We start from the raw sequence: 13,963 nt of genomic DNA, 5'->3' as shown, positions 1-13,963 counted from the left end.
TTTATATCTAACAGAATTGGGAAACATCCACGCCCCTGATGTCTGCGAGATAGTTACGTCTCCCCAGGCTGCCTTGTCAAACCCACTCCCAACTCGCCCTGACTGGTCCCGTCTGGATCCAGATCCCTGCTCAACCCTCCTCACTTGACCCCGAGTGAAGGAGGCGACTCACCACTCCGAGATCGTTTTACCATCGGGTGCTATATAAAATACAAACTTCTTAAGAATGACACTTCTGTGCTCCAAATGTGCTATTTCTGGTCTCAGTGAGAAAGACGGCAGCTTTTCACCAACTTTGTAGGGTTCCCAATCAGCCCCTTCGAAATGATACCTGAATTCCATACATCTCGCTTCTTATATCCGTTCCTGCCTTTGGCTAGCAAAAAGCTGCCATCTCAGACTGAAATTATGCATTGAACTAACGTCTAATGCATTTTTTTTTGCGGGAGACAGGTAGTTACCCTTGGCGTTTCCCTGAATGGCGTGGCTTAGAGTTTAAAGGTTCCATTGTCAGAAAATTCCACAATCAAAGTATCTCTTCATACGTATTCCTGGGAGTACCAGTCCAGTTTGTGTAATCCTGCCTCAATACCTATAACCCATATGCAATCCTGGTCAATCTACACTCCCACCAAGGTCAAAATAAGACTTCCATAGTGCCCTAGACCCATTAACACAATATTCTCCCACTGTCTGCCTGGGTTTCCTCCGGGTGCTCCGGTTTCCTGCCACAGTCCAAAGATGTGCAGGTTAGGTGAATTGGTCATGCTAAATTGCCCGTAATGTTAGGTGCATGAGTCAGGGGTGAATGTAGAGGAATGGGTCTGGGTGGGTTGCTCTTCGGAAGGTCGGTGTGGACTTGTTGGGCCGAAGAGCCTGTTTCCACACTGTCGGGAATCTAAATCTAAATCTAAAATCTAAATGAAGTGTCCTCTGAACAGGATTTTATTCAGGGTTTTTGGGAAAAAAAAGTTTTTTTAAAGCTAACATTTCATTAGCCTCTTTGATTTGCTTTGTAAACATTGTGGTGATGTGTTTACAAAGACTACTCTATCTCTTTGGTCCTCCAACTTTTTAATTCTTCACCATTTAAAAAATACGTTGACTTCTCTTAGAACCAAGGGGATGACTTCACCTCTACCTGTTTCAAAATTCATCCACCATACTTCTGTCCACTCATTTAATCTATCAACGTGTATCTTTATGTTCCTACTTACTATATGATTTGTTATTGTGCCATTAAAAAACCGAGATCTATCATTATTATGTTCTCTCAGTCATAGTATGGTGATTGTCAAAGTATCAGCATAGATATTTGTGGGACACCATTGAGCATTTAATTTGAATCATCTCAAATATATTACACGAAACATTTACAAGGGAGGAGATAGTACTAATGTGATTACTCCAGCAATTTGTAATCAGAAATCTAGGCTAATGCTCTTAGAATGTTACTCATCACAATAGTTGGTAGAATTTAAGTTCAATTATTACATTTGGAATTTAAAAGCTAACCTAATCAACTAATGCTGACCACAAAACAATATATCTGAATCACTTTTCAGAGCAGGAAATCTGCCATCCCAACAGACCCACAGCATTGTAATTGAGTCTTAACCCACTCTGAAACAATCTTGCAAGAAGCATGTTTGTGTCAATGTGCTACCAAGCCAAAAGAAAGGGATGAAATCCAACTGATGACCCAGCATTGTGCTAGATACCCAAAACAATAATAAAGTCAACATGGCTCTATGCCAGAGTCCTCCTTCTTCATATTTAGCTTGTCTTCAGCTAATTTGATTCACTCCAGGTAATATGAAGAAATGGCTTGAAGACACGGGAATTGCAAAGGCTATGGGCCCTAACAATATTCTGGTAATAGCACTGAATACATGCTCCAGAATTAACTGCGTTTCCAACTAAGTTTTTCCAGGACAGCTACAATATTGGCATCTACTGGACAATTTTGAAAATTGGGTGACCACATGGAATCCAGAATCAGTGAGCAAGTTATGTCTTTCGAGGCAGCACTTGATAGCACTGTCAATGAACCCCTTCCATCACTTTACTGATGATCAAGAGTAGATTGGAGATCACAGTAAATTGACCAGGTTGAATTTATCCTGCTTTTTGAGCACAAGACGTTTCTGGATAATCTTCCACCATGTCAGGTAGATTATAATGTTGTAAATGCACTGGAAAAGCTTAGCAGGGAGTGCAAATCATTCTGGAACCAATCTTTAGTACTATTGTTACTAGAATATTGTCAGGGCTCAGAACTTTTGCAGTCTCAAATGCTTTCAGCCATTTCTTGACATTATGTGAAGAGAGTGAAATTAGTTGAAGACTAGCTCTGTGAAAATGAGGGCCACTGGAAAAGCCTGGAGTGTTTTAACCGCTTGACAATTCCAGCTGAAGATTGTTGCAAATGCTTCAGCCTTGTCTTCTACACTGATGTGCTAGGCTCACCCATTATTGAAGATTGGTATATTTGTAAAACCACCCCTTCCAGTGAGTTGCTTAATTACCCTCACGTATGGAGTCAGCTATTACGAGGGGGCATAGCTTTAAATTAAGGGGTGGTAGGTATAGGACAGATGTTAGGGGTAGATTCTTTACTCAGCGAGTCGTGAGTTCATGGAATGCCCTGCCAGTAGCAGTGGTGGACTCTCCCTCTTTATGAGCATTTAAACGGGCATTGGATACGCATATGGAGGATAGTGGGCTAGTGTAGGTTAGGTGGGCTTGGTACGGCGCAACATTGAGGGCCAAAGGGCCTGTACTGTGCTGTATTTTTCTATGTTCTACGTTTTCTATAATATTTATGACTGAATGTGTCAGGACTGCAGAGCTTAGATCTAATTTAGTAGTTATGACATCAATATGCTTTGTCCCATCACTTGTTGTTTGGTACACAAGTAGTCCTGGACTATACCTTTACTAAATTGACACCTCATTTTTAGGTGGGTCTGGTGCTGCTCTTGCACTCTTCATTGAACCAGGTCTCTTGGCTTGATATCAGTGGTAGAGTCAATGCTCTAAGGTTACAGTTAGATAAGTTACTTTCTCCCTGATAATGTCATTAAATTGTAAGTAGCAGAGGCCCTCATAGTGCTTGACTATTCACTGCTAGCCCTTTGTATTCCATGGAAGAAAAGACAGAGGGTCCATAAACAGATTCTTGCATGTGAACTGACAATGGATCCCTTGTCTTAAATCCAGAGAATATCGGGGTTCAAACATGAACCTATTATATATGCTTCATCTCTAAATCCATCCAATGAGGATGCTCGCAGAAGTTTGTGGAAGGACCTGCCACAGGTTTGTTGGGGCCATGGGAAATGTATGCCAAAAACGTTTGATGGTCCATCAAGTTTAGTCAGGTTGACTGGCACTCTCCTCCAGCTCATGCAGAGCAAATACCTGTGGATGAAAAAGCTAACTGTGGAGTCCTACTTAAGGGGAGTAAGCACATGCAGGTCCTACTGCAAAGGTTTTAGCAACAATGTAGATGGCTTTCTTATAATTTCTACCGCCTTAAAAATTGATGCTCTATCTTGTTCCTCCCCACAGATATTAAAACGTTTGCTAAGGCCATGTATTCTCACTTAGCAGGCCACATGATCCATTCCAACAGATCCTAATGTTTCTAGCTCAAAGTATCCACAATAGCTTCCACCTGGTTTGTGACCTGATCCTGGCTGTCTCGTTAAAATCTCAGAAAAAAACCAGAACTCTTTCTACTTACGTTGATTCTGATGGGGCAGCAAAGCTGCACATCTGCTGATATGAAATTTTTTTAAATTGAACTGATTCTGCTACTGGTCTCACCACAATCTCTTTCTGAATGGTATCTGTTAACTAAGGAAATATTTCCACAACTATCTCATCAGGTAGCTTGTCTAGTCATTTAGCCCAGTTTTTTAGAAATGTTGTTTTGATGTAGTGATTAAAAATTGACCTACTTTTTTTTAAAAAAGACAATAACTGTTAGAGAACTGCAAATTTAAAATAAAAATTACCTGTCCTTTAGATCCCAAGTTCCAAATAAGTTCTTCTGGTTGAAGAAGATGTGCCAAGTATTTCTTAAATGATAAGAATTTGGGTAACTGTAGAAGTACAAAAGGATTCAGATGTTCATGATGATGTCACTGAAGGCTAACATGCAGGTTCAGCAAACAATTCAGGAAACTAATGGAATGTTCATTTTTATTACAAGAGGATTTGAGTACAAGAATAGTAAAGTCTTGTGATGGTTTAATGGTAATGTCACTGGACTAGTTAATCCAAAACTGCAGTCTAATGTCCTGGTTATGTAGGTTCAATCCCTACCATGGCATGCAGTGAAATTCTAATTCAATGTGATCTGGATTTAGACTAATGGGAGCAACATAGCTGTGCCAATTGTTCTAACTAACATCCTTTTGGAAGCAAAACTGACATTCTTGCCGAATCTGATCTACATCTGACTCAGCATGTGGGTACACCACCAATTAGTAAGATAAATGTTATGTTAGCTTTTATTGCAAGGATTGAAGTACAGATATAAAGAAATTTTGATAAACGTGCACACAGTTTTGGTGGAATCACATCTGGAGTATTGTGTGCAGTTTTTATTTCAATATTTAAGAAAGGATATACTTGCACTGGAGATAGTGCAATGAAGAACCATTACATTAATCCCCGAAATGAGAGGTTCTCATATGATGAAAGGCTGAGTAAATCAGGTCTATATCTTTTGGAGTTTAGAAAATTAAAGGCAATCTCATTGAAACATATACGATTCTGAAGGAGCATGATTAGATAGATGCTAAGAGATCATTCTCCATTGTATGGGGAATCTAAAATATGGAACCACAGTCTTAAATAAGGGGCCAATCATTTAGAACTGATCTGAGCAGAAACTAATTCACTCAAAGGATTGCATATCTATAGAATTCTCTACAAAAATGTGTGGTGGATGCTCCATTGAGGAATGTATTTAGGGATGGGATAGACAGGGTTTTAGTTTCAAGGGATATGGTAACCTTGGAGGAAGGTGAAGTGAAAGCTCAAGATCAATCATTAAGTGTGGAGATGCCTTGATGAGTCAGTGACCTTATCCAGCTTCAATTTCTTGTGTTCAGTTATTATGTAATCAAATTCCGCACAATGTAAAACTTGTGCTGAGTACGCAGTAGCTATAAAAATCTAATTACATTGCAGTGAAGCAGGCCTAACTTGCTAAATATAAACATATGATGATCCATTATTGATTATTATAACATTTATGTGATAGATTTGAAATCATTCTAATTGATTAACTGACCAAACTTGAAACACAGGTAACATATTTCTTAACTTAGCTGTGGTTGGCTTGGTAATTATTAGTTTTGAGATTGCTTTGATAAATTGAAGCATTTGTTTGGTTAGAATATGCCAAAGATCACAGACCTTTTAGATTACTCTTAGGCATTTCAAGTGTTCCAGGTTATATTGTAACATAGCAGAACTATCAATTTGTTTCAAATACCATAGGGAAAATATTGAATCCAAATGGGGCTATTGTTTTAAAATATTTTTGTTAAGTATTATGTCTAAAGTGTTGTCAGGCTTTATATATTTATGCACGGAAGCACAAGGTAAGGACATTGTCTAAGTTTATAGGGTAAGCCAGGACCAGGTGAAAGCATTTATTTTGAAACTTCTTCTTTAAACTAATGGTATCAGCAGTAATGAAAGGATACATTGATCTATTTGGATCCATTTCCAACATTTCGAATATTGTGAGCAGTTTTGGGTTCCCTATATTAGGTGTGGTTGGAATTGAACAGTGTTCTAGTGGAGGTCAGACTGATGTTTTATAGAGAATTAACTTCCATTCTCTTATACTTTGTATACTATTTTATCAACTTATCCTGTTATTTTGAAAGGCCAGAGCATGTGAACCCCTGGGTTTCTCTCATCACACCTTTGTCATCACTAAATGAAACAAATTAGAGGAAACCTTCAAGACCATCAATAATGTCCTTACTGGCATAAAGTTCACTAACGAGGAGGAAAACAACAACAAACTGGCATTCTGAGATGTCACAGTAGAGTGAACAGCCAATGGGGAACTTCAAACTAGTATCTACAGGAAAACAATACATACGGATCAAATATTGAACTACAGAAGCAATCATCCCAACATCCACAAATGAAGCTACATCAGAACATTAGTTCAATGAGCCACCACACACTGCAGCACAGAGGAACTATGCAGAGCTGAGGAACATCACTTATACAATGTATTTAAAAAGAATGGGTATCCAATGAACACCGTCCATCAATATTTCAGCAACAAACCCAAACAAGCAGACAAAACGTGTCCAGAAACCCTAGTCACTTTCCCCTATATCAACGGCATCTCAGAAATGATGCCAGACTACTCAGAACCCTTGGCATGGTAGCCTACAAACCCACCAACACACTAAAACAGCAGCTAATGAACTTGAAAGACCCTATACAGACAACAAGCAAAACTAATGTCATTTACAAAATACCGTGCAAGAACTGTAACAAACACTACATTGGACAGACAGAAAAGTAGCCACGATACATGAATGTCAACTAGCCTCTCTCACTAGTATCCTGACATACAGATAAGGAAGGACATCATTTCGACTGGGACAACACGTCCATCCTAGGACAAGCTAAACAGAGACACGCACGAGAATTCCGAGAAGCATGGCATTCCAATCGGAACTTTATGAACAAGCACATTGACTTGGAGCCCATTTACCACCCCCTGAGAAAATGAACAGGAAATGACATCACCAACCCAAAGAAACCCAAACATATACATCAAAAGCAGGAAACATCAGCAGTGCTTTGCCCAGACTCTCACTGAAGATGTCACCTAGTGTGATGATGCAACTTTGCAGCTCAGTGAACAAACCTACATCCAGAGCCTAATTATGCTTTTATGTAGAAACAAAGAAAATTATAGCACAGGAAAAGGTCCTTTGACCCTCCAAGACTGCACCAATCCAGATCCTCTCCCTAAACCTGTTACCTATTTTCTAAGGATCAATAACCCTCTGCTCCCTGCCCATTCATGTATCTGTCTAGATACATCTTAAAGACCATATATTAAAGTCTAATGATCTACACTGTGGTATGTATGCAAGAATCAGATACTGCAATGTATACCTAAATTTCAATGTCTACAACAGGAAAAATAAACTCTCCTTCAAACCTAATGCCAGTGAACCAAACGTAAATTAATGTATGAACTTTATAGGTTAATTGTAAATTAAACCATAATGTAAATATAACATTGGGGTGATTTACCTTGTTAGAGTATGTGAAGTAGTTTTAGAACTTTGGTATGATATGAATGAAATTGAATGAAATCACTATTTAATTTACTTCATTATTAGCAATGATGCCTTTACAAATAAGAGACTGACACTGATGAGCTCACACCAAGTAAATACCCATGCCACACACAAAAATGATCTGCACTTTAGTACAAAAGGCATTAATTCAAATTTTCCAGTTGTGAAATCCTAGATGATGTAGTAAGTAATGAGGAAGGGGTGGTACCAAATTTCTGGAAAACATTGAATCCTGAAATGGACACATAGGTGGAAGATAAAATTTAATGCAGAAAAGGGTGAAGTGATGCACCTTTGAAGGAAGAATATGGGGATGCAGCAGAATGAAATAGATAAAAACTAACTACTGCAATCAGAAAATTTTTAGAAAGTGCTGGAAATACTCAGCATGTTGCGAGAGAAACAGAATTAGCATTTTGAGTTGAATATCACACCTTGTCAGTTCTGAAGGTTAAGTAAATAGAACAATTTTTGAAAAAGTGTAAGAACAGAGAAACTTATGGGTTCCCATGCTCAGGCCTTTCAAATAACAAGAAGAGTTGATAAGATAGCATGCAAAGTATAAGAGTATGGAAGTTAATTCTCTATAAAACACCTGTCTGACCTCCACTAGAACACTGTTCGATTCCAACCACAACCATTCAAAAAGTATGTGAAGACCTTGAAGAGGTTGGAGAGGGTATCTACTTGAATGGTTTCAGGGATGAGCAGTTCACATGCAAAACAGAAAATGTGTTGCTGGAAAAGCGTAGCAGGTCAGGCAGCATCCAGGGAACAGGAGAATCGACTTTTCGGGCATAAGCCCTTCTTCAGGACCTGCTGCGCTTTTCCAGCAATACATTTTCAGCTCTGATCTCCAGCATCTGCAGACCTCACTTTCTCCTCAAAGAGTTCACATGCAAAGGCTACAGAACCTGAGATTGATCAACTTTTGGAGATATCATAATGACTAGGAACAGAGCAGGCAATTCAAGCTTGCACTGCCATTTAACACCATCATGGCTGATGCACTTCCCTGCACATTGAATTGGTTAATCAATTGCTTCAATCCAGAATCTTGTGCTCCTATTGGACCAGGAAACAAGGTGGATGGACACACGTTATTGCATGGGAAACAAAATGTTAGTGCCACTTAGGTGGGGAGAAAGTTGAAAATTAAGTTGTTGGTAAATTAAAAGCAGAAAACTATTTTAATGTGTTTAATTTGTCATGCAGTCATGAAAACCAGATTAAATTGCCTTCATAATAGGGCAACTGAGAAACACTTGTATGCTAACAACTGGTTAATGATGGCATGAAACTGATGAGGTAGCCTTCCTTATGGATTTATACTGAGCGGGAATCCTTAAGTCTTGTTTGGGGAGATTTTTCTAACAGGAAAGGTGGCATTGATACAGGGAGAATTGATTGTAGCTGTGCAGACATGAGATAGAAGCAGCAAGCGTGAAAGCTCGTGGGGATCAGAGGAAGGAAGCTGAACTATTGAACCATAAAAGGAACGTCAATCTATACATACAGGTGATCAAGGTTAACATAGGACAGGCAAACAGTGAAATCCTGAAAGCTAAGAGTAACAGATGTTAGGTCAGAGATGAGAGAGATTGGGTCAAAAATGATAGATTACAGGTTGAGTGCAAAGTGGGTCAGTGGGTGGTTTCAGTGGGGACTGAGCATTGATGACAGGAACGACTGGCTATAGGGTGAACGAAAATTGGTTATGGGTGGCTAAAAGGTAAATGAGGTAGGGCAAGGGTTAAAGAGTGAGGGTTGGGTGTGATGGAGGAAAGATCAAAGGTTACAGAGCATAAATATATTAATGGGTTAGGACTCCAGGATCACTGCAAGTGTGTCCAGAGTCTTGGCTGTGAAACACACAGGCATATCAGCAGAGTACAGGTTGCGGATGGAGTAGAGACCAAGTTATGGCTAATGCAAAGTATGGTCATTGTTTGGATTGATTAGAAGTGCTCAGGTCAGGAGAGTTCATAAAAGCTCTGATGTCTAGATCTTTGCCATCTTTGTTCACCTCAGTCGGGGAAAATTGGTCAAGTTCATGCAGCAATGTAAACTCAGGCACAGTTGAAAGCATCCAGCAGGTGGTCCAAGGTCTTATGCAATGCCTGTCAGAACGGCAAGATGCACTAGCACAGGGGAAGGCTGCACAGACTGATCACAACTAGAAGCCACACAGATGATCATCAATGACACATAACTGAATGTACCACATGCAGAGTAACCATCTGTAAAACGTTAAGACAGGAATTTGCAAACATAACTTAAGATGGTACAGGCTCCATCCCTCACCTATGCAAGTTCTCTCAACAAATCCTATGTCTTCATGAATTGCATGGGAATCCAATGCCATTAGTTACAAAAGTCGTGGTAAAATTGATCACAAGCATTCCAGTACTCTCAGGAGCCATATATGGGATCATGTATAAACCACGGACAAATACAGTGTAGTCACCAAATCCCTGTTCATAAGAACTAATGCATTTGTGCAAGCCACCACAGACCCTGAAAACCAGACAGCCAGGGCTGTGCTTTTGCTGGATTTCTCCAGATGTAAGGGCAACTCAAAACAGCTAGTCATACCGATAAAGCCCAACATGGGAGCATAAAACAAAAGGCTGAAGCATTACCCAACATCTTTAGTCAGTAGTACCAACAGGATGATCCTTTGCAGACATCTCTCGAATCAAATGGATAAGGCCCTTTCCTCTATGATGGCAACATCTTCATGTGGCATCAAGAAAAACTGATTGCAGTAAAGACAACCCTGGTGATGCCGTTGCTGTAATACTGAATATCTGTGCTGTATGTTTACGAAGTTGTTTCAGAACAGTTATAACACTGGCAACCAGGGAGAGAAAAAATGTCCACTATATTGTGTTCGTGAAAAATGGAACATATTCAAACTGAGCAATCACAACTTGATCAGCTGATATCAAATTATTACCAAAGTGATAACGATTCATCCCTACTGCTCTTCAGAAAGCTGTTCAGCAATCCTGAGTGCATGAGCCAACAGGACTACTGTATTCCCAATTTCATTGCAACCTTAGTCCAAACAAAGGTATGAGACATAAAAATGACATAGGGTCAGATGATGTGGAGTCTGTCTGGGTGGAATTGAGGAACCACAAAGGCAAAAAAACCATAATGGGAGTTATGTACAGACCTCCTAACAGTGGTCAGGACCAGAGATGCAACATGTACTGGGAAATAGAAAAGGCATGTCAGAAAGGCAAGGTCATGGTGATCATGGGGGACTTCAATATGCAGGTAGACTGGGTAAATAACGTTGCCAGTGGATCCAAAGAAAGGGAATTCTTGGAATGCTTACAGGATGGCTTTTTGGAACAGCTTGTTATGGAGCCCACAAGGGAGCAGGCTATTTTGGACCTAGTGCTATTAATGAATCAGACTTTATAAAAGATCTTAAAGTAAGGGAACACTTAGGAAGCAGCGATCATAATATGGTAGAGTTCAGTCTGCAGTTTGAAAGAGAGAAGGCAAAATCGGATGTAATAGTGTTACAGTTAAATAAAGGTAATTATGAGGGCATGAGAGAGGAACTGTCGAAAATCGACTGGAAGCAGAGCCCAGCAGGGAAGACAATAGAGCAAAAATGGCAGGAGTTTGTGGGTATAATTGACGACACAGTACAGAGGTTCATCCCCAAGAAAAGAAAGATTATCCGGGGAGGGATTAGACAGCCATGGCTGACAAAGGAAGTCAGGAAATGTATCAAAGAAAAAGAGAGATCCTATAAAGTGGCCAAGAGCACTGGGAAATCAGAAGATTGGGAAGGCTACAAAAACAGAGGATAACAAAGAGAGAGATAAGGTAGAAGAGGATCAAATATGAAGGTAGGCTAGCCAGTAATATTAGAAATGATATAGAATTTCTTTCAATACATAAGAAACAAACGACAGGCAAAAGTAGACATTGGGCCACTTCAAATTGATGCTGGAAGGCTAGTGATGGGAGATAAGGAAATAGCTGGAGAACTTAATAAGTACTTTGCGTCAGTCTTCACAGTGGAAGACATGAGTAATATCCCAACAATTAAAGGGAGTCAGGGGGCTGAGTTGAGTATGGTTGCCATTACAAAAGAGATAGTGCTAGAAAAGCTAAAAGGTCTTAAAATTGACAAATCTCCTGGCCCCGATGGGCTACATCCTAGAGTTCTGAGGGAAGTGGCTGAGGAAATAGCGGAGGTGTTGGTTGAGATCTTTCAAAAGTCACTGGAGTCAGGGAAGGTCCCGGATGATTGGAAGATCGCTGTTGTAACCTCATTGTTCAAGAAAGGATCAAGACAAAAGATGGAATATTATAGGCCAATTAGCCTAACCTCAGCTGTTGGTAAAATTCTAGAATCCATTGTTAAGAATGAGGTTTCTAAATTCTTGGAAGAGCAGGGTCGGATTAGTACAAGTCAACATGGATTTAGTAAGGGGAGGTCGTGCCTGACAAACTTGTTAGAATTTTTTTAAGAGGTGACAAGTAAGTTAGACCAGGGAAACCCAGGGGATGTGGTCTATCTAGACTTCCAAAAGGCCTTTGATAAGGTGCCACACGGGAGGCTGCTGAGTAAGGTGAGGGCCCATGGTGTTCGAGGTGAGCTACTGGCATGGATTGAGGATTGGCTGTCTGACAGAAGGCAGAGAGTTGGGATAAGAGGGTCATTTTCGGAATGGCAGCCAGTGACAAGCGGTGTCCCACAGGGTTCAGTGTTGGGGCCGCAGCTGTTCATGTTATATATTAATGATCTGGATGAAAGGACTGGGGGCATTCTAGTGAAGTTTGCCGATGATATGAAGTTAGGCAGACAGGCAGGTAGTACTGAGGAAGTGGGGAGGCTGCAGAAGGATCTAGACAGTTTGGGAGAGTGGTCCAGGAAATGGCTGATGAAGTTCAATGTGAACAAATGCGAGGTCTTGCACTTTGGAAAAAGGAATACAAGCATGGGCTACTTTCTAAATGGTGAGAAAATTCATAAAGCCAAAGTACAAAGGGATCAGGGAGTGCTCGTCGAGGATTCTCTAAAGGTAAACATGCAGGTTGAATCCGTGATTAAGAAAGCGAATGCAATGTTGTCATTTATCTCATGAGGGTTGGAATATAAAAGCAGCGATGTGCTACTGAAACTTCATAAAGCTCTGGTTAGGCCCCATTTGGAGTACTGTGTTCAGTTTTGGGCCCACACCTCAGAAGGGACATACTGGCACTGGAGCGTGTCCAGCAGAGATTCACACGGATGATCCCTGGAATGGTTGGTCTAACATATGAGGAATGGCTAAGGATCCTGGGATTGTACTCATTGGAGTTTAGAAGGTTAAGGGGAGATCTAATAGAAACTTACAAGATAATACCTGGCTTGGAAAGGGTGGATGCTAAGAAATTGTTTCCGTTAGGCGAGGAGACTAGGACCCGTGGGCACAGCCTTAGAATTAGAGGGGGTCAATTCAGAACAGAAATGCGGAGACATTTCTTCAGCCAGAGAGTGGTGGACCTGTGGAATTCATTGCCGCGGAGTGCAGTGGAGGCTGGGACGCTAAATGTCTTCAAGCCAGAGATTGATAAATTCTTGATGTCACAAGGAATTAATGGCTACGGGGAGAATGCGGGTAAGTGGAGTTGAAATGCCCATCGGCCATGATTAAATGGCGGAGTGGACTCGATGGGCCAAATGGCCTTACTTCCACTCCTATGTCTTATAAATTTGAACTTCAGCAATTGATGAGGTAGGTGCAGCTGCAACAGCACTGAAGAATCTTGGCACCATTCAACTAATCACCAGCATTAAAGCAGCCCAGCTTTCCCACTTATATTTTTTGAGTTGCTCCCAATCCCACAGTATTCATCATTTAGAATGATAGATGCATGAGAATGCAAACAAATTCACAGCTCACCCTGACTTAAACATTTGTGGTATTTATCACTGACAAAATTCTGAATTCTCATTTTGACATACAGGAGTTCTCTCAATTCTCCATTACAGATCATTGGAAGTCTTCATTATCATCTTTTTAAGGATGTCCCAAGGGTGGCACCTCAGGTAATCTTTTGTAGCTGGACTGACCTTCAAATGAACCTCAATTATTTCTCTTTTTCCAGAAAAACACAAAACAAAATAAAAGACGATATTCTCAGCCAGTTTTTTTTTAAAAAAGAGTTTTATGTTTATTGCCTGGAATCAACTGTACAAGACTAACACATGTGTAAAGTAAGAAATAGCAGGAATATACTTAACAGATCTTCAGTTTTTTACACCATTTAATAAGATCATGGAACTGACCTCCCTTTATTCCCACAGTATTCAAAGATCTATCAACCGTAGTCTTGAACATACACATAGATGGAATAACGACAGCCCACTAGGATGGACAATCCCAAAGATTCAGATTCTTATGAATAAGACTGGGCTAGTAGCTCTATAATCAAACAGCATTAGTACCAGGAGTCGTCAGGATTGCGACCACTAGCCATCCAGTGATTCAAAGTTTTGGAGTCCTGGAAAAGGTCAGTAAGGTGATCTCAAGGTGGGATGGAAAGAGGGGAAGGTTTCCTATTGTAAAGTCTCGTGAAAACACCTT

Source organism: Chiloscyllium plagiosum, unplaced genomic scaffold (assembly GCF_037043375.1).
Source record: "Chiloscyllium plagiosum isolate Xiang-an unplaced genomic scaffold, Cpla_swu_hap1 HiC_scaffold_2, whole genome shotgun sequence".
In the NCBI taxonomy this organism is placed as follows: Eukaryota; Metazoa; Chordata; class Chondrichthyes; order Orectolobiformes; family Hemiscylliidae; genus Chiloscyllium; species Chiloscyllium plagiosum.
This window is presented reverse-complemented; position numbering follows the sequence as displayed.